Consider the following 22,208-nt stretch of genomic DNA (forward strand, 5'->3'; position numbering starts at 1 on the left):
CACCTCCCCGGTCCGCTAGGCCAGCCCCCCGCTTGAGTGAGGCAGGATCCTCCCCGTGCAAGCCACCCCGCACCGCCCACCTCAACTCCGCCTCGGGTTGGGGGGCCATCACAGAGGACAGTCCGGTTTACGAAACCCCACGCCTCTAGGTCCTAGGGGAGCTAAAGGCTCCCGGTTTGGTATCAGTAAAGGACAAACCGGACTGTCCCCTGTGATGGCCACCCTGCAAAACGCGCCTAGCACCCCAGCCTGCCACAGGCAAAGCGAGGGGACCGCGGCAGCGCCACGAGCAGTCTTTTTTTTTTTTTTTTTTTCTTTATCATCTTTTTTGTTATTTATCTTGCAAAGCAAGCAGAACCGCCTGCCTGCGGGGAAACCCCCCCCCATCCCATGGTTCAGCTGCGGAGCATTTGCCTCACTCAAAGACTCCCCTAGTGCAGACCCAGACCCTCGTCCCACAACACGCTGCAGTGCAGGGACAGGGGGGGCTGTGCAGAGCTTGCCCCTCACAGGTCTTCAAATGGGTTTATATCTCCACAGTCGCAGGGTTAAGCTGCAAAAGGAAAGGCCACAGAAGTTGGAAGAAGGACCGGCAAAAAGATGTGGCGTATGCAGCCTGAAGTGAAATAACGAATTCCTATCGGCTTCCAACATGCCCCGTGGACGGCGCCCGTTGGACTATGCCCATTACGCACAGCTCTTTTTTTAGACGCTATTAGCTGTGCTGTAGGGGTCAGGTGGCAGCCAGGGAGGGCTGTGTCGCTATGCATAGGCTGTGAAGTGGGGTGGGTCACCTGGGCCATGGCCTGACCAACTTTCCACATGCTAATTTAGCTAGCTATGCAGTTAAAAAAATAGCTGTACAGTTTTAACCAGAATGACAACTGCGCATTTGTGGGTTATATAAATTAACGTGCTAAAAGCTGGCCGAGTCATACCCCATCCCGCAACCTATGTTGCTATGTCTACACCTGTTGTGCTTAACCAGGATATCCCAAGATGTCAGGAGAGAAGCAGATAGGTGCAGACTCAGTCTCAGTCCCTGCCTGACCATTCCCCTGCCCTCAGTGGCTGGCCCCTCTGCAAGGAGGTCAGCACTATAACAAATAAGTTTGTTTTTGAAATGGGGTGCTGCTCAACTCACAAAAGTTGTGGGGAGGTGCCGGGAGCATAATGAGAGGTGCCTTGCCTTTAAAAAAGATTGAGAACCACTGCTCTGTACTACAGATGGTAATATAGAATAGAAATACACAAGCTGCCTTTACACAAATAACCTTTGTTTTGTTATGCTTAACAAACCCACTTCTATGCCACATCTATGCAACAAGGGGTGAAGTTACAAGTTACATTTAGACCCTGCTAAATCGGTGGACTGTTAAGCCATGTTAAAGGTAGAACATGCTTCGAGCGGTCACGTTGAGGGTTAATGCCCTTCCTTACCTGCACAGCTCTGACTTGCCACTAGGAGGGCACCTGGGTTCTAGCCCTGCTCTGGACAGGGGGGGAAGAAGGGGACAGGTGCATTTTGGGATGCCGGAGTGCTGCAAATTGCTCATTTTAGCTCTGTGGAACAGACTGAAGTTACCCTAAGACAAACTAGGTAGTACAACCAAGAGTAAACCCTCACCTGAAGTGGCATAACTTTGAGACTCAGAGGACACCATGCACAAGTTAACGAGCTTTAACATGCAGACACTCCTGTTTTGAGTGCCCTTTAGTGTGGTCTATGTGTAACCACCCAAATTTGCCACATCCAGAAATGGTGTACTCAGACACACCATGTTACTCTGGGTAGGCTGTCTCCTAAATGGGAAGCTGTATAGCTAAGTCCTCAGTGCCATGGGCTTGCTAATTAGCCCATCTCTGCTAATTAGCCAACTCAGTGTGGCACAAACACGGTATTGCCTCCAGCCTGCTCAGAGCAGCACAAACTTCTTCAGGGTGCACTGCTGCAGAGCACAGGAAAGTTGTCATGTAGAGGTGGCTTCAGTTTCCTTGTGTAAAATAGACTTTACATTCCCCTGATCATCTCACTTCCTACACTTGGTCTGGTTGCTTTCATTTCTCTCAACTGCAGGTGACCAGAACTGTACAGTGTTCCACGTGAGATTTCTTTAGGGCTTGTACAGTAGCATAATGCTTTCCTATCACTGTTGTATATACTTTGCCCGGTATATCCTAGAATTGCATTTGCCGCCTTCATGGATGAATGATGTTATTGGTTTATGGTCATCCTGTGATTGGCCAGGCATTGGAAATGCCCAGGTCCTTCTCCCCTTCAGCCTTTCCCAATGGATAAATTACCATTTTACAGCAGAAATACTTGCTATAAGTCCTTAAGTTAGTGGTTCTCAACCTTTTTAGAGTCATGGTGCCCCTCATTAGGCTCACAACACCCCTTAGAAAATGCCAGCTCTTAGCTTTCATTCATGTTTTGACTACAGAAAAATAATTGAGTAATCCTTCTGTTGCAAGAAACTCAGAAAGGCCACCGCAGAGCAGGATGTTTTTGACACTATGGATTGCTGTTTGAAATCACTGGTTTTAACCTGTGAATCCTGTATGGATGTTTGCACACCTAACTCTGTTAATATTGTATGGCAGCACCTTTAAAAGGATCTCACAGCACCCCAGGGTGCCACAGAACTCTGGTTGAGAATCACTCCCTTAAATAAATGACTTTGCATTTTGAATGATTACATTTATGTTTTTATATTAAATTTCGTCCTATTTCTATTTATCCATTCCTGAAGGCTCTTCTTCATTTCCTGTTATCCCAATCTTCTTTTTTATTGACAAGGCCTCTCAGCATTGAATCATCAACAAATTTCATTCACATACACTTATTATTTGCACTCAGGTCATTAATGGAAATACCAAGTAAGATCAGTCTCAAGAACAACTCCAAAGGATCTCCGTTCACATCTTCCCTCCAGCCTAACATTTCTCCTTCTAGCACAACAAATTGGCATTTTGTCTTTAACATGCTCTTTACTCACCTTACAGTTCTTGCACTAATTCCCATCTTCTACAGCTTATTTTATAATTTGCCATGGGCACAGTTTCAAATGCTTTAGATATTTTTAAAATAAGATACAAATATAGAAATAGGAAGATTTGAAACAAATCTCTCATGGGCTCTATTTTGGTTTGTCTTCTATTTCTGAACCCCTATGATTGGCAGTCCTGCTGTATTTTTTTAACTAGATGAGCCTTATCTGACTTTTGTCATCCTGGCTGGATACATCTCTGGTTAGTCTTTAAGTGGGTGATGCAGTCATGCCTGATTGGCAAATTCAGATGATGTCATCTGGATAGTCATTCTTCTGTTCTCTGTCAAAAAGACCACTTTCCTGCCAGCTAAATAAAGCAAAGGAATTTTAAATGCATGTAAACAAGCTGCCTCAGCTTTACAAACTTGTTACAGGCTAATAGAATTCCACAATGAGAATATGACAGACCTAGCATTTCTTTGAGATCCTGTTAAACCATATCATAATTTGGTGCTAGCGGTCTTTGGCAAATAAATATGACCTTATTTTATGTATGATTAGTGTTCCATATGCAGAAAAAAGATTATCCTTCATCTCACGCTCAGTTTTTCCCATGCAATAAAGGAACAGCTACCTAGAGTGCCTGGAATCTTCTGCTGCCTCAGATTTTAAAGCTAGCTTCTTCTTAGTCTTCTCTTTTTCTATTGATTGGAGAGGATAGGGAACGCAGATTAAGAGGAATGAGGTATATGTGAGAAGGGGAAACAGTGACAATTCCAGTGAGAGGAGTTGACTTTGCTAGAAATGTGTATTCAAGCTGGAAATAGTAGCAAAAATGACGTTCATAACTTGGATTTCATTTAATTCAAAAGTGTAGGGGGTGGGGGGAGCCAGCTGTGTCCCTTAATGAAAGTAGCTCCATATCCAGGGCCACAAGCATCATAGCTGGTGATTATGTCATGGAATCTTCTCCCTGCTCTCTTTTTGCTGAAGAATAGTACTTACAAATTTCAGCTTATGTTGACACCAAATGTATGTATCTAGCCTGTGTATTTCTGAGGGAAACCTCAAACATATAAAACAGGTGGAAACAGGAGCACTGTTGTGTGCCTGAATCTGGAATTTTGAAAACTGAATATATGGGGCAGTATAAAACATATTAAGTGTAATAGCAAAATATTTAATAGATAGCAAAGGATCTATTGCACTGCATGGTTGCATGATGTGATTTTCTGTTCAGTAAATTACAAATCTGTATTCTCAAATGAAATTAAAATACCACAGAATTTCAAGTTAACCCCTCCTGAGTTGCAAAGAATGTAGGAATCTGGCTCCAAGCTCAGATCCACCTCACTGTGGAATAGATAGTGTTAGTCAAAATACCTCACACCTTTTATTTAACCACACGTGTTCACCTGGGTCACAGGTGCCTTTTAATGAAGACCTTTTCTTTACTGAAAAGGCTTTTTGTGGCAACAAAGGAGATATTCCCTTTCCAGGGTATAGGTATCTACCTACTCTGTTCTATCAGTCTGGGACCGAGACTGCGATAATCAAGCATAGCAATCATGCAGACTTGATTTCCTCTGTTCTCCTCTCCCATATCTAACTTGGGGCCAAGTGATTCAATCACCCGTTGACAGTTCTTAGTGTTTAGTCAATTTTTCAGGCAGCAGTGTTGGCAGGAGGAGCTCTTTCAGGGGGATAAAGTGTCTACCTTATTCCCCTCAGTTTCTCTATCTTTTATCTCACCTTTGCTTCCTCTCCTGATTTTCTTTTTTTCTAGGTTTTGTTTCATTTCTACTCCATGTTTCTGTTGCTGTTTCCGTGCCCTTCCCCTTTTTTCACTTCCCCTTTCTTCAGAGTATCACTCTCGTACTTCTCACCTGCCTCCCTCCTCTTCCATGATGCCTTTTTTTCCCATCCAAAGCCCATTCATGTCATAAAGATGATTCCAACGGATCAGGTATTATATCTCTTTTTACTTGTATCATCAGATATTGTCAATCTATCATTTAACATGTTTAATCAATACAGATGTATTGGAGGTTTTCAAGACCTGACTAGACAAAACTTTGGTTGGGATGATCTAGTTGGGGATGGTCCTGTTTTGAGCAGGGGTTTGGACTAGATGACCTCCTGAGGTCTCTTCCAGCCCTCATTTTCTATGATCCTATGAATTGGAAGTGTGTACATGTCCTCACACACATCCATGCAGGATTGTTCTCAAGTTTGTTTTAGCATGGTTTTGGGTGAGTTCAGTTTTAAATATCTTAAATAATGTGGGTTCTATCATTTCCCATTTGTCTAAGACCCTTTAGTCTAATAAATCTCAACAATACATTTTTACTAATATTTATCTTAAGTTTAACTTGTTTAGTTCCATCATCACCCACAGTCCATAAAATCTGCTCTATGGCATTCATTACCCCTTTCCATAAAAGGACTCATAGCACCATGCCATAGGACAGGCATTTCCTAAAAGACCCTTGAGCCCTCCTCCTGAAGCTGGCACCCTGGGCAGCCAAAAGGAGAAGATAGGTAGGGGCTGGAAAAAGAACCAGAGTGGGGGGTAGCTCAGTGAGATCCACATTGCCTTGGAAGGGAGGGGTTCTGCCTCTCACATGCAATGCTTTTTCTGCATCTTGCATTTAATATTTGTTGGATAAAACAGACAAACAGTAATTGGCTAATTTCATCCCCCGTCCCCCAAATGACACTTATGCAGATATGGAATGAGACTAAGTTGCATAAAGGCGAAATAGGATTTGGCCCTTTATTGTCATATAGTAAAAATTAGCTCTTTTAATTTCTTCTCCTAAATCAGTCCCTCCAGCCCATTAATCATTGTTGTGGTCGTTCTCTGACTTTGCTCTTATTTGCTGACAGCTTTTTGTAACTGAGAAATACTGCCATGCTCTGGTTACTGATCAGTAAAAACCATTTCCAGTTGTTTAGAAATTATTTTCTTTTATACATTAGGCTACTATGATTCTTTGTTTGTTGGGACCCTCGACAGTATAAATTTCCACAGGACTGCAATTTATTCAAAACCTAATAGCGTGTATTCTAATAGGCACACAAAGGTAATGGCATATTATCCCAATTCTACTGGTTTTACGTTGACTTCCTGTTACATTTTATATGGCTTTTTAAAATCTGCTATTAGTGTTTAGTATCTTATATCAGCATCTGATCTCTTTATTCTAAATCAGATGGGTGTTTAGTTTTTTCTAAGTATAATCTTGAGATAAAGAGAACTAGGGATTTTTCTAATTATGGCCCCTGCTCTGAGAATACCCTCCGTGTTCCTACCTGTACTCCTCAATCAAAATGTAAAAACAGATTAAGCAATAATGTGCTTTATACTGCATTTAATTGTCCCTAATGACCAGTTTCAGTAATAGGATAATCTGAGACAGTTTTGTCAAGTGTTTTGTAAACTAATTTTTTTCTTTATAGATGTACACAAGCAAACGCCATATACTTGATGTGAGTCCACTACAGACATTCCAAAAAGGTCTATTACATTCCTGTTCCGTGACATGGAACAGGAAACTTATCTTGTTTGATAAGTAATTCAGACCAGCATAAGCTTCTTTTTCTTTTTGCTGTATTGTGTTGCAACTAGGGGTGCATCTGTATGTACATGCATACACCTTTTCTAATGCACATTAAATTTAGAATCTCCAATGTGAGGTACAAAATTAATGAGCATGAGACTGCACTAATGCACAGTAGGGCATTTGCACACCTTTTTAGTGACACTTAATGTGCAGTAGACTATTTTACTGCGCATTAGCATAATGTCATTTTTTTTATGTAGCACTTTAATGCACAGTAAAAAAGTCTACTGCGCATTAAACTGCACTTGTAGATGTGCCCCTAGATTCCATTTTCTTGGTCCTACCGCTTTAGTTTTCTATGACTTTCCAACATTTATTAACCATTTCCATTAATCCCATAAGATGATTTTCATCAACCTGTGTTCACATTTTCCAATTTTTTCTTTTTTTATCAATAGCTATATTTGCAAGCTCTTAATTGTTCTAAATTGTCCAAATCTCACTTCCACAGATATTTTAGTAAGATTTTACATAAAAGGCCAACTTTTATTAACACTATTGTGTTAATTCATGACTATATACATAGAAAAAGCGGAAAAAAAGAGCAAAAAGAAGTAAGATTAAAATATCATCAGATTGTATAACATTCAGAATGTACAAGGTTAATGACATATAAAATAGAACTATTAAGATGAGTACCAACTCCAGAAACATCATTGGGCTGCATAACATTTAGAATCTGTGCAATGTTAGTAGCATAGGAAATAAAAATATCAGGCTAAGCACCAACCTCAGAATTTAATGCATGTTCAGGTTAATGGGAGATTAGGAACTAGGAATAATAACATTTCAAAATGATAATTTATTCTTATCTTGTTATTTCACAAAGATCCAGAAAGGAATCCCAAATCTTGTGGAAACCCTCTGCTTGTCCATTAACATAGTAATATGCTTTTTTTCCAGTGGAGCAAGTCTATAAGCATCTGCAAAGTCAAGACTTATAAGTGAAAGGTTTATTGGATTTCCAGAACCCTGTGAAGTCTCTTTTGGTGGATAATAAGGATAAATGAATAAATTTCCACAAGCACTTGTCTGATATGAGTAAATTTATGTTCAGAAGTGTAAAACTATTGGGGGAATAAACTTGAATATCAATTTCCCCATGTTATGTGTTTTCTTCTATCTTCCAAAAGTTCTTAAATTAAGACAATACACAGTACATGAAACAGTGTGCCATCTGATAAGTGACATCTGGTATATGTCTGTGAGGTCACACCTTGAAATATGGCATTTCTGGCCAGTGCACAATAGGGAACCTAGAGCAAATTAGAATACATTTACAATGATTTTCTCATTTAGAGACATAGCTAGATGGACTGAACATGTCCTGCCCTTTATTGGAATTTTCATGAAGGTTTAAATCAGCTTTCCTTTCTTTAGTTAAGTGACCTAGTAATAATTGATTTATAAGCAGTTTTGTTTTTTATTTGCTTGTTCTATTTGGAGAAACTAGAAGACAAGGGCAGTATGGACCCCTTGACTTACCACAATTCCATAAGCAGACAAGGTTCCTTGGGTGAATTTGATATCTTTTATTAGACCAGCCCAAATAGTTGGAGAATAGTTATTAAGCAAGCTTTCGGGTTCAAAAACCCTTCATCAGGCTAAGGAAGTTTCAGCAGTTGGCGTGTGCTCTTCCTGGATATCAAATTCACCCAAGGAACCTTGTCTGCCTATGTCCTTAGACCAACACGACTACAACCTAAACCCCTGCACAATTCCATAATACATTTATAAGAGTCAGTATCACCTTGTCCCAAATGTTCTCGTATGTGTGTGAATGTGTGCACACATACGTGTGCGTGTGTGTGTTTTGAGCACAAAAGAAATGAACCAGTATCTCTTTCTGGCCTGCTGAGTGCCTTTTATCACAGAGCTCCCCCTACTGGACACTCACAAAACTGTTGTGTTGGGTCAAATCCCCTAGGGCTGCTAGCTCTGTAGCTGGAGTGAGCAAGTGTCACATGCAGCCGTGGGGCATGCACCATTTCAGGAAGAAGAGAGCACAGCAGCAAATAGGGCATAAAGAAGAACAGCAGAGTGGACAGAGAACATGGAGCAGAAAGCAGAGGAGCAGATCAGGCGGAGACCACAGGGCAGGAAACAAAGCAGAAGATTGGGAATGGAAGGGAATCAGTGTGGCACTTAGGGAGGGTGCAGGGCTAATTTGTGGCATGCCTGCCAAATAGGATCACTACCACTGCTCTAAGGTCATGCCTACATGATACACAAAACATGCATGCTGCAGTTCTCTGAACAGAATGCCTCCTAATTCAGAGGAAGCCTAGTCATATTTGTGCAGCACTATGGGCTTCCTAGCACTGGACTAAAAGGGTCAATTATCTTGTTCCTCCTTCCACCTTTCCCTGCCCTCTCCTCCCCCTCAAGACTAATTAGCTTTCCCCGAAACCATACAGATGCAACCACACTGTTTCAGGAGGGGAAGCAGCCAGCTGGAAAAGCAGGGTGTTCTTGAGGGTGCTGCTGAACATGGTACATTTAACATGGATATGACCTAAGCTGCTCTGGGACTCGCTAAGCTGTTTTGCCTGTTGGCCTTTTTGGCACTTTTTCTGGGCATAAGGGGCCAGATTCTATTCTGCTCATGTAAGTGGATATATGTGCCTAAGTGTGATTTTATTCCACCCTGTTCAAGTCCTAACAATGTTAATACACCTATTTTTGTAATGTACCATCATCTGACCCTTAAGGGTGAGACACAGGAAAATTGTGGAAAAGGACGATCTGTGCACTTTTTGTATTAACTGTTTTTCAGAGACTCAAGAAGAGTGGAATAGAGTCTCACTTAGGCACCTAAATCCACTTACATGCCTAGGAGGAATTAAGCATTGATTTTCTGTCTGTTACTGTCATAAAGTATGCCCCTTTTAGGGGAAGCTCTGCCTTCGGACTCCCTTAGAAGAAACCTTATTCATCTCCCTCTTCTGAAGGACCCCCCTGAAGCCAACCCTGCCATGGCTTCTTGAAGGGCAAGCCTCTGTCTCAAGACCCTCTTGGCTCCTCTTAATCCCTTGCTATCCTGGTGATCCATAGAACCCCTGCCTCAGTATGCTCCTTCTTTGGTTAGCTTCTGGGAAAGGGAGTGGGGGGGGGTTCCTCTTCAAAACAGGGAGGAGTACCAAGGTCCCAAACAACACGGCAGACAGCTCTGCTCCAGTCTTTATTGTGCCACTACAGTTTCTTATTCAGACTCCCCCCATCCTCCCCCCTGAGATTTTCCTTTCTCTCTCCCCAGCTCTCTCACAGGCTAAGTACAGATGTTCAGAAAGTCCAAGGAGGAATATGTCTAACTTACATGGTTTTCTGTAAGCATCCTAGTTTAGATTAGTAGTGAAGAGAACACATTTGCCCTTTGGTAGGGGAGGAGGGTGCGCAGGCTGCCTGCACTGGCTGAGACCAGCATGTTGGGGCACTCCTTCATGCCTCCCAGTATGCTCAGCAGGCTCCCTGGGCTGCTGGAGACTGATGAGTGCAGCCGAACACCCAGGCCACCCCTGATTGGCTGCTGGGCATGGGAGAGCACACCCTTAACCCCCTACCACATCACTGCAAGCCCTCCCCCATGCCCAGTCCTAGGCTTCCAGAAAAGCCCCAGAATGAGCATCCTTTGTCATGATTTGCACGTGCCTCTGTGTCCCAGCCTGCACACACCCTGCCATGGCATCTTGCCACCTGCACCCAAGCAAAGAGACCCAGGAGCTGCAGCATGTCCTGCTTGTCACCTTGTATGACTCACGCTGGAAGCTGTGGGACATCACATGCACCCACCTGTAAATGACCTGGCTGCTGGTTGTCATGGTATGCAGTTTCATGCTCCAGAACCAGCAGCCAGATGTCCCGTGCAGGGCCACCCACTGCACCCTGAGCCCACCAAGTGTCCTGGACTGGGCACCAACTTTCATGCTGACAAGGACGAGGCCACCCCAGATGCCATGGACACTGGGGTGTTCTGGCACTACCTCCAGACCACTGAGCACTGGTTCTGGGCCCATGCCACCAGCACTGACTGGTGGGAGTGGATCATCCTGGGTATCTGGGATGACACACAATGGCTCCAGACCTTCAGCATGTGCCAGACCACCTTCATGGACATCGTTACCAAGTTGGCCCTCATATCACACACCAGGACGCATGCAGCCATCCCTCACTCCAGAGAAGCAGGTGGCCATTGCTGTCATGAAGCTGGCCGCATCCAGTAGAGGGCTGCTTTGCTTTCAGGGATTGGGGTAGCAGGGGACCATCCAGAACTGAGAATGGGGCCACAACTGCAGAAGTGGGGGTGAAGGTTGCCTTGAGGGGTCAGTACAATGACTGCTTACACTGTGAGACTCAGAGTCACCTGGCACCCACGGACTTTCCCCAGGGATCGGATCACAGGGGAGGGGGGAAAGTGCTGGAGTGCCATTTGCAAGCCTTTTCAGGTGCACAACTCAGGAATCACCCTGGCAGCAGGACTGGAGCAGCTGAGACAATGGTTCCCATGCAGGACTCCTGCCATCACATATACCTTTCTTAGACTGGGAGGGAAGGAATGGGGTTGTGTAGCAAGGGGGAATTTTTCCTGTTCCTGGTGTACTGCAGCTCTAGTGGTTCTCATAGATAGCTGCATTTATCTTCTGTCCCTGACATTGGTGTCTCCTCTGCCACGAGGCTGGCTGATCCCGTCTCAAGGCAAACTGTGCTCCAGCCAGCTGCTAGGGTGCAGTGTGCCTCAATGCACGCAGAAACAGGGAAGCAGCCAGCTTAGGGCTGCCTGCTCCCCCATATCGAGGCACACTGCACTGGAGAGTGTCTGGCTGGGGCTCAGGATGCCTCAGTGTGGAGGCTCTGCAGCATGCGTAGATGGGGAAACAGGAAGCCCTGGGCTGTAGGCTCCCCAGTCTCCACGTGCTGCTCCCTGGCTGGCTGTGGCACAGGGTGCCTCAGCATGTGGGCTGCCTACTAGCTAGCTCCACGTTGAGGCACACTGTGCCCCCCAGCATGAAGCAGTGCATGGTCCCACTGCAAAGCACATGGGCAGGGGAGTGCACTGCAGCACAAAGGACTGGCACAGATTTGTGCTGCTACTATTTATACTGCTGCAAACGCACACCCCTGCTCATGTGGATCCAGTCCCTGGTGGGTAGCAGAAGTAGCTGGAGCAATGAGAAGAGCAGCAGTGCCAGGGAGAGCTCAGGGCCAGGGTTTAATCCCTTGTGGGAAACATGCAACCCACAGACAGCCAGTTGGACAGTCCTGACCTAACACAACAAACTGAAACAGTAGCTTGCTTAGGTGTAAATATCCCTATTTTACAAATGCCATAGCCAAGAAAAAATATATGATTTTTTTTGCTGCAAGTCAATATATCTAAGTGGATTTAGGATTTTCAGAGGTGGGTGCTATCTCCAGCTTGTGTCATTATTTCTTGAGCAGGAGGCCTTAATTAATAATAGGGTTGTGAAGGGTAAAGAAGTATTAGCACTGGTTGGGAGAAGTGATTTTAAATCTCTTGAGCTCTTGGTTCATATCCCTTATGGGCCAAACCATATTTTGATGGAAGAAAGTAGGAGAAAGACAAACATTGACTTTGTTCATGTTCCATCCAGAGGCTGCCTTCTGTGTGCACTGCTGAAGTGAAATGCTGAAGCAGTGATTGTGCAGTGCTAAATCATTTCAGTATTGTGCATGTTTTTGTTTGTTTCTTTGTCAGTTTTGGTTTTGTTTCTGAGGCTTGGTTTGTTTGTTTTTTGGTATTCTGGCAAAACCAGCCTAATACTTCCCAAACCATACATGGAAAATGACAGCTTTTGAAAGCTGAGACCTTGCCCACCTATAAATGGATTTTCAGGAATCCAACAAAAAGCAAGTCTCTGATCCTAGGGCTATCCTCATATCAAATTACAAAGCCCTTCAGCAAGCCCTGGAGGAATTTGCATTCTTCAAATAATGCTGCAAGAAACATTATAATCAATGGGAAGTGTTTAGGGAACTTAAATATAGGAATCACTACTGCTTTCCCAGTAATGGAGAGCTCAAAATAAAAACAGAATTTGCTGAATCATTTCAAGAGAAAATGCTGCTGGGCTGAGGGCAGGCTTGGCACATTAGAGCCAAGAAGAAATGAATGTACTGCTTGTGACAAATTGAAATGGGGTGAGGAGTTTCTGTAAGAGAAGCTGCATTTTGCATTTATTTTTACGTTATTGTCACAAGTGTTATAACAAATGCTCAGTGAATGGAGCAGATTCTAGACACCAGATTTTCAAAGGTACTCGGGACACAACATCAGCCACTTAGACATCAGATTTGTTCTACTTGGGAGCTACTGGATACTGTAGCTCCCAAGTAGAACAGACTCAATCCTAGACTCAATCAAGCTTTGCTCCCAAGTACTGAGCTCTTTTCTGAAAATCTGGCCATGGAAGCTTACATCTGAGAACATCTAGGAAAGAACGGGGCGTTCAGGTAAACCCTCAGGCCAGAATTACATTTGGCAATATGTTATCAGAGCCTGCAAATCAGTGGTATACCAAGCACTTGCATAATTTTCATTCTGCAAAAATCTCTTGTGTTACCAATGTATAGAACAAAACAAAATGAAATCAGAATCTCACATCACTGTAAATTACTCTGCCATTTTTCATTCATGTTTGATGTTCAAGTTCTGGTTTCAAATAGGAATTTCATTAAAGAAGTCACCATTTGATAATTAAGTTATATCCCTCAAATAATCCTGGGTTTTTGGTTGTAGCCATGTTGGTCTAAGGCAGAGGTGGGCAAAATGCAGCCTGCAGGCCAGATGCGGCCCACCGAGCCATTCTATCTGGCCAGCAGGGCCCCTAAAAAATTTAGAAAATTAATAACTCTGGCTGCCTGTCATACAGCCCTCAATGGCTTGCCAAAACTCAGTAAGCGGCCCTCTGCCCAAAATAATTGCCCTCCTCTGGCCTCTAAGGACATAGGCGGGCAAGGTTCTTTGAGTAGATATGATGTCTTTTATTAGACCAACTGAGTAGTTGGAAAAAAATTCTCTTGGCAAGCTTTTGGGCACAGTCACCCTTCTTCAGGCATGGGGAATCTCTGCTGTTCTGAGACTCCAAGAAATGAAAGAATCCTGAAATGTTAGTTCTTTCTGAAAGTTCTTTTAGAAAGTTAATAAATAAGGACCTTCTTAAATCACATCAAAACAAAGGGTTTTTCATGGGCCACTCATGACATGCTGCTTTCATGAGCATTTCATGGCATCCCCACCCCTTGGCGCTGATTGGGGGAAAGGCCCAATCTCTTGCCTTTGATTAGCAGAGACGTCTCAGGAGGATGGAGGAACAAGGGGGCAGCTGCCATCTTGATTGCTGGTTGCCCTTTGTGCCGCCCCACCCCTTGGTGGTGACTGGTGGAGAGGCCCAGTAGGGGGAGGAGGGAGGTGGGATGAGGGGGCAGCTGCTGTCTTGTCTGCTGCCCTTTGTGATGCACCACCAGCTGGCCCCTTCCCTTTTCAGTAGCGAGGACCACTGGCTCCCACTGGAGGGCCAGCATTTTATTTTTATGAAGTTTTTGTTGTTGTTGATTTTGTGGATTTTGTAGATAATCCTGGATTTCGTGGTTTCCGCAAGATCTGCAATATCTGCGAAGCTGTGAATTAAGTAGGTCCCTACTAATAAATAGTATACTTCAGTTGTCTTAGCATTAAAAGTAACTGTTACTAATTCAAAGATATAACAGTAATGAGTCACTGTGATTGGTTAAATGTTATTGTGTTGCATTGTGAAAAAAAATCAGCTTTCACGTACAGTAGATTGCGTTCCGTTAAGGAAAAATGACTTTTCACATCTCACAAGTTAACACATCCATAAACATGTCTTAGACTATATGAATAGCACCTTGTATATTTTATATTCTAATATTGAATTTTACTTATATCAAATTTTCTTTGTCTAATTACATTTTCTATTTGTAAAAGGGATTATTTATCCCCAGTGTAGTTTTCAGTATCACATTGGTAATATAACTCACATTGTTAATTAGAGACTTGAAATAGTTATATTATTCAATTGCACTTTTGTACTCTTTATTTCTTTCACTTTGTGGAAATATGCTTCTAGTGTATTAATAATTTATTTACATTTGCCTTGTCATAAAAAATAAAAAATTTTGAGCCAAAAAAGTAATCCTGTTTTATTCAATAATTTATCTCAGTTTTTTTTGCTTTCTTGTCATGATACCTCCCATAACATTTTTTTCAGACCTCATAAATTAACAGAAGGCTTTTTTTATTTCTCTGAAATAATACCACATAACATAGATAAAATCAACTCTGTTGTTTCCTTCTTAAAAGTCAGAGCATGTGTGATGCAACTAAATGGGCTAAAAACTAGACATTTATAGGTATTTGTAAGCTGTTTTTCAACTTCGGGTAATAGTCTATTTCCATTTGATCACTGAAGTAACAACTTTTTAGTTGTATGCATGTCATTTTTGGCACTCACACACAGGTAACCATTCTAGTCTTGGATGCAAAACCCTGTGCATGTAGATGACTACATATAACATGTACCTGGGCACAAGTTCTGGCAACAAACTGCTGGAGAAGGAGAGCCCTCCTATGTTTTAGCTCCAATAGCTAAGTGGCTAGGGCACTCACTTAAGAAATCAGAGATGACATATACTGAGTCTTCTCTTGCCCACAGAGGGGGTTTGAAACTGACCCTTTCAGATGTCCCAGCACCATGCACTAACCATCTAACCAGCAAGCAGGCATTATGCAAATTTTGCTCTGAGCCATTGCCCCTGGCATTCAGTATAGGCACTGAGGTAGAAAAATGGATGGAGATCACTAAAGCAGTTTTCACTTTATCTTACAAGCCGGCATGCTCCACTAACCGGCATGCCAGCTTGTAAGGTGCCGGATAACAGAACTTTTACTGTACCTCTAATATGAGGTACTACATAAATGCGCAGTAGCTGGCACTACTGCACAGTAGTAAAGGCACACAGTCTTTTTGTGATGCTTAGTACACAGTAGACTAATTCTACTGTGCATCAGTGCATTAGCACAGCTTTTGCTGTGACACACTAATGCACAGTGTGAATTAGTCTACCGCACATTAAGCAGCTCATGTAAACGCACCCACTGGGACCAAAGTCCAGGCTAGAATACAGGGCCCTACCCCTCCAGGACAGCAGCCACCTCTCTGAGCCACAAAACCTCAGGCTTGCTCTTGTTTCCCTAGCCTTCCATATCTCTGTTTCATGGCTGCCTAGGGGGCAGCTTCCAACGGAACACCAGAGAATGACCTGTATAATGCCTGTCCCGAACTGTGGTGGTTAGATGGCTGGGATGCAAAATAAGAGAGACATGTAGAATGACTAACTTGTGGCATGATAGAGCATTGTGCTAGGATGTCAGAGAGATGCAGGCTCAAATCCCTTCTGGTTGAGAGCAGCCTAGACTATGTATGTATCTGTGTGCCTGCCTGGCTAGCGCATAGCCTAGTGCAGGGGTTGTCAACTGGGGGTATGTGTACCCCTGGCGCTACTTGGAAAGGGGCTAAGGGATAAGCATGGTTGGGTGCGGATAGAGCACCGCCACCTACCACTCTGTGCCACTGCATCCCAGGAGCAGGGCCAGCAGGGCGAGGGCAGCAACTCCCCTCTGTGGGCCGCACAGGTGCCACCCTGCTGGCTGGACACAGTGGGGGGAGCTTGCATACAGTGGCTGCTGCTGCCATCCACCACCCCATACTACTGCTGCATGAGAGACCCCCACATCCAGCCACTGCCACTGCCTCCCCCACACAACTCTGCCAGAAGGGGTACAATCCTTAAACAAGGTTGAAAACCCCTGGCCTAGTGCGCATGTTACCACATCCACAATCTAGAGGTAATAGCATTACAGCCCATGCTTAAGTATAAAAAATGCCACTTACACAGATACAAAAGCTCTATGTAGGCATAGAAATGGAAATACTCTCCCTGGTAATCTTTTCCACTTCCATGGGTATAGAGGGACCTTAATCAAATGGATCTCACCTGAGTCTGAGAAAAAATGGGTGGGTTAAAAAGCAATATAATTAAAGTCTGAATCGTGATGTATGTGTACATATAGGGTAAATCAAAGGTTCTCAGGCTTCCTTAGTTCTGGAATGTACTGACTTTTGAGGATTTGACTTTGAAGCTTTAATAACATACTTGTAACATCTTTTTTGGGTATAATTATGTATTTGTTGCCCAAAAGTGTGCTAGGTGTTTAACACGCATATAAGGTTGGTTTCCTTAAGAATTTAGAAAGGAAAGGAGTGTAGCTCCAGATTTTTTCTTCCATCCCTGTTTTCTTTTCTTTAGGGGCTGAAGAACAGAAGCCTTGTGAGTTTTTCACCAGCCCTGACTATTCAAATGCTTTCTCCCCCTTTTTTTACCTTTGGCCTCTCCCATTTTTTTTTTTTTTTAGCTTGCGTCTTTTCCCTGTTTGTAAAACTTTGCTTCTAAAGGATTGACAAAGAAAAGCATATCCAGCATTAAGGAAAGTGCTCCCCTGCACAAACATGTATTTTTTCCCCCCTGCCCAGGACAGCAGCACTGCTGCATGTAGGAGTAAGACAGGCAGACTGGAGCAGGCACCACCCCACCAGCACATGCCCAGCCCAGACCTCTTGACCAGCAGCTGGAGGCAGGGGCCCAGGTGGGCTGGGCACTCCTCCTCCTCGCTTTGGCAGGGATCAGCCAGGGCATGGTTGGGTAGGGGAGAGCACTGCTGTGAGTGTGGGCTCTCACACATAGGTGCATCTATGTGCATGTATGTGCTCACCCCTAAGGCTGGCTCTAGCATACTCCCAACAGTAGAACAGTAGTCCTGAAGCATAGGATTCCTTTACAGAGATCATATCTCCTCTCAACTCCATCATGGGGGAGTCTTTTACTTTCTTAACACTTGCTTTTCTTATCAATGCCTGCTTAAAGCGCGTGAAGACTATATGAATCCACTACCAGCAATGGTCTCTCTTAAATTTTGTCCTTTGTTTCTAAGGAAGATATTACTATGGAAAGTACAGTGTTTTATGTATTGTGCTTTCAGCTTGTAATACCCTACCAACTTATGCAGCATTACTGGGCACCTAATAATGAACTATCAGGTAATCTAGTGTTAGAATTTAAGTGGCTTTGATTCCATCAAAATTCATGAGAACACTCCAATTTACATACATGTGAGCAGAATGGTAGCCATTCTTTCAACCCGAAATATACTAAACCATCTTAAACCTGAGCTCTGGCAGACAAGCCTCAGTCTTTTACTGAAAGGGGTATCCTTTGATGAACTGGCATTTCTCAAGAATGATTAGAAATGTCTTTGAAATAGGAGCTCCTTTTTATCTGCAGCACCAATTCCACAGTGCAGCACAGCTGTTCCTCTTGTGAGCTCCTTAACTATGCAACAAGCTGCTAATTTTTGGAAAGGTGATAGGGCATTTTGTTTTATGCCCACTAGAAGTCAGATTGCAAAAAAATGTAACTACGTGTATTCTTGGAAGAGCTGCACAATTCCCAGACTCTGCCTCCCTTGGCACAAAAATGGCAGTAAATATTCCACAGCTACATTTACATTGCCATCTGCCTGGACTGTCGCCCTCTGAACTATGTCCTTCTTTCTGCTTCTCATTATGCTGTTTATTTTTCCTTTACATTTCTTTCTCTCTGCCTTTTAACTTTCTCAGCTGTATGTATTCACTGTTTGGATTTTGACTGGGAATGAGGGGGCTGGGCTCTTATTTAGGATATTATCTGTAATTTCCTCTTGAGTTTCTCATATGGCATTTTCATGGGAGGGTGGAGGCATAGCCTTCCAGTTAAATGATACTCTTTTGGAAAAGACCATCCAAAATTTTCAAGGAGAATTTTTAAAAAAAAATGTCTTGTTCAGCCTCTAACACCCCTTATGGTTGGGTGTTTCTTAATGCCTTTGCTTGTATGGTTTTTCTCTTCCACCAAAACAACAAAAGTGATTCTTTCACTCTACACAGCATTGGTGAGACTACAGCTGGAGTACTGTATCCAGTTCTGGGCACCGCACTTCAACAAGGATGTGGTGAAGCTTGAGAGAATCCAGAGATGAGCCACCCATATGATCAGAGACTTGCAAGGCAGACCATGTGAGAAGAGGCTGAGGGACCTGGGACTCTTCAGCCTAAAAAGGAGAAGGCTGAGAGGGGACTTAGTAGCAGCTTACCGCTACATCAGGGGAGTACATCAAGGGCTTGGTGAACAACTGTTCACCAGGGCACCTTTAGGGAAAACCAGGAGTAATAGCCACAAACTCCTGGAAGACCGATTCGGGGTCAACATTAGGAAAAACTTCTGGTCACCTAGCTGGGGCCACCTGAACCCAGTTGTCTTTTCTGCCTGGTGCAGGGGGGCTGCACCTGATGATCTTCCAAGGTCTTTTCCAGCCTTACAATCTATGAATCTATGAATTTATGAATTAGTGGAACATTCCTAGCCACCTTGACTTCAGTTTTATAAATCTGCTTTCATTACAGGAGAATCACACCGAACTCCATTTTTCCCCATTGGTTATCTACTTCTCTCTCGAGTTAGTTCTTTGCCCGCAGCTAGAAAATCTGTCTCCAGTCTTGAGTAAGCAGTTCTGAAACACCTGTGAGATAACAAAGCTTTGCTGCATGTACAATGATGCCATCTTCTGCAGTACACTTGCTGTCTTCTCCTGTTTGTGTCAGACTGTGACAGAAAGTCAAATATTTCTTTTGTAACAGTTTTGGAGGAAACTCTTGAAGCTTGACTCTACTGTGCGTCTCTGAATTTTACTAAGGCCAAGTGGTACAAGTGGTATTTGTGATGGTACACCTAAGATATAGCAGTCATGAAGTAGCCTGAATTTTCTTTGTCAACTGCTTTTTTCATTCTTAAATTGCAAATAAAATGCTCTCCAGATAAAACCAGAGAACTAGCTACAGTTTAAAAATTAATATTCCACCATGAAAAAAGATTTTAAATGACATATGAAAGAATCACCAGCTGAGTGTCCCTTTATTTGTATCCAGAAATGATAAAATACCTGTTGGTTTTGGGACTGACAGGAGTAACAGTATTTATGTAGTCGAAGGTCTGATGATAGACTGAGACTTTAAGGGGTACTGAAGAAATGTTAAGGGCCTGATTATTTGATTCATGTGTTGTCTCGTGACCAGGTGTGGTTTCAGAGAGCAAAGAGCTAATTCTGCCTTGAGTGTCTACACTGTGGAAATATAACTTACTTGATATGTACACAACACCTGGTGTGTTAAAGGTTAAACAGCTAATACTTTACCTGTAATTTTTCCCATTAAAGTTCAAGTTAAAGGTGTAACATTATGGTAGTACTTCCTACAGGCATTTACCACCAGAGGATATATAGACACTCCAAAACATCTTAAAACTAGAGGAAAAGAGTTAAAAATATTTTTGTGGAATCAATCAACTGCTGAACAATGGAAAGCCCAAATGATCCCCTTTCATTTATTCCTCTGAGCCTTTGCAGCTACAGACCTAGATTTTAATTATTGCAAGTACAACACTTGCATATATACATATCTCATTTTTACATACAAATGTGGTAATTAAGCATACAAACATATGTCTATAATGCTGAAAACCTAGGTTTTATAATAACTAGATAGCTTGAAGAAGTCCAGCTGCTGAATTTGGAGAAATGCACTCTTGGAGCATGACTCATCATTGGAGTTTGCCATTCCAAATCGAAGAAAGCAAAAAAAATCTGGATTTGTGCCTCGAGCTTGCATGACATACAAAATTATAATAAAGTTGAATAACCATAACTTTTAAATTTGAATAACATGTATCTACATAAAATTTATCAAGCTCTTGTATTCAAAGGGTGTTTTGGATTATACGAGCTGTAATTTCCTTTAGCTATTACCATTCTGGAGTTTCAGAAGCTGACAGCACTGTACTGCCACATAACTATTGTGTCTTTTGTTTTCTGCCCACAGCCCCTTTGGAAAACCTTTAACATCTCTGCTGTCTGTCATGTTTAGCAGTAGGGTAACTAGGGCAGAATGTATGGGGACCAGCCCAACCCACTTCCTTTCTGCCACTGGCCCTACAACCTTACCCCCTTCTGCATTCAACAGCATCTCTGCCCAGGGTGCTGAAATTGTTAGTTATGCCTCTGATGTTTAGTTCAGTACAGACTGATAGGACACAAGCATACCTCCTATGCTCTTTCTCCTACAGTTGCCGTCTTCTTCTTTTTGCCACTTTTCTTAAGCTAAAATAGGCACTTTTTAAATGGAACTATATGTCTGCTTTTTATGAACTGATAGACCTAATAGTATAGCATTCCATACACTATACCTACCATGAGGGAGATTCTGATGACACTACTCATACTGGTAATCTACAGAATTACACTTAAATTACCACTTATAGGGCATATGTATATGTGCAATTAATGCATTTGAATTTCCTGCACAGAAAATTCAGGCCCAATTAAAGCACTCCTGGGTGCACTTCTACATGTGTGCCCCTGTTGGGAACAAATTTGCTCCCAGTGGAAACTCTTCAGTCCAGGTCTGCTGCTGCCTCCCTGCCCTGCTCAGCCTCTCTGCAGCAGCCAGGGGAAGCTCCAGACACTCCTGGGTGCCAGCTCTGGGCTGGAAGCGGAGCTTGAGGGTCAGGCCTGGGCTCCAGAGAGTAGGGGGGAGCTGTTTGGGGGCAGGGGACAGCACCCAGACACACAAAACTTGGGGTCGCAGGCCTGAACATGGGGGCAAACAGCACTGGGACTGGGGAGGAGACACAGGGGGGAGATGCAGGGGGTCCCTGGCACTGCTTCTCTCCCAGAATCTCCTCGCTGAGTGTGGGGCTGCTTCCCCGCCCCATCTCTGATCCAGGCCTGGCATTGCTTCCCCCTCGCATATCCCCTCCCATCCCAGTGTTGCTTCCTCTCCCACGTCTCCCCCGGGTTCTGGCACTGCTTATCTCCCGGCTCCCCTCAGGCATGGGCAGGGAGCAGGAGTCGACTTGGGTGCATGCTGCACAGGAAGCAGCAGGGCTAAAGGGACAAGGGTGCTTGTCTAATACACAGTAAAGCATCTCATCTGAAGAGTAAGACACTGTTCATTTTAAGTAAGCATTAGAATCCAGGTTGTGGTCAGAATAGATGCATATGCACGTCGCCCTACAGCAGTGTAGTAACATGCTACATCACCATATGGTACCCTATGGTGACATAGCAATCACATGGGTCTACATGTGATTGCAACATAGTAAAGCACTATACTAGCAGCAGCATCTGTGCACCGCATGTGTGGTGCAGTAACCATCCATACTGCGCTGTGCTTTAGTACTTCCAAAAGTGAGTACTAAAGCATGGCGCCATAGCAGTATCACCATACGGCAACATGCAGGCGTTCCCAATGAGATGTAAGAATGTTACTACTGAGATAAGTTACAGCTAACACCAATAGTTCCCCAATCACAGTAGCTTTCACACACCTTTTAAACCAGTCCAGAAGATTATTTACAGACACATACTATGGAGTTAAAAATACTACAGAACTACCTGAAACAGCTT

The sequence above is a fragment of the Alligator sinensis genome, unplaced genomic scaffold (assembly GCF_000455745.1).
Source record: "Alligator sinensis unplaced genomic scaffold, ASM45574v1 scaffold386_1, whole genome shotgun sequence".
NCBI classification, from domain to species: domain Eukaryota; kingdom Metazoa; phylum Chordata; order Crocodylia; family Alligatoridae; genus Alligator; species Alligator sinensis.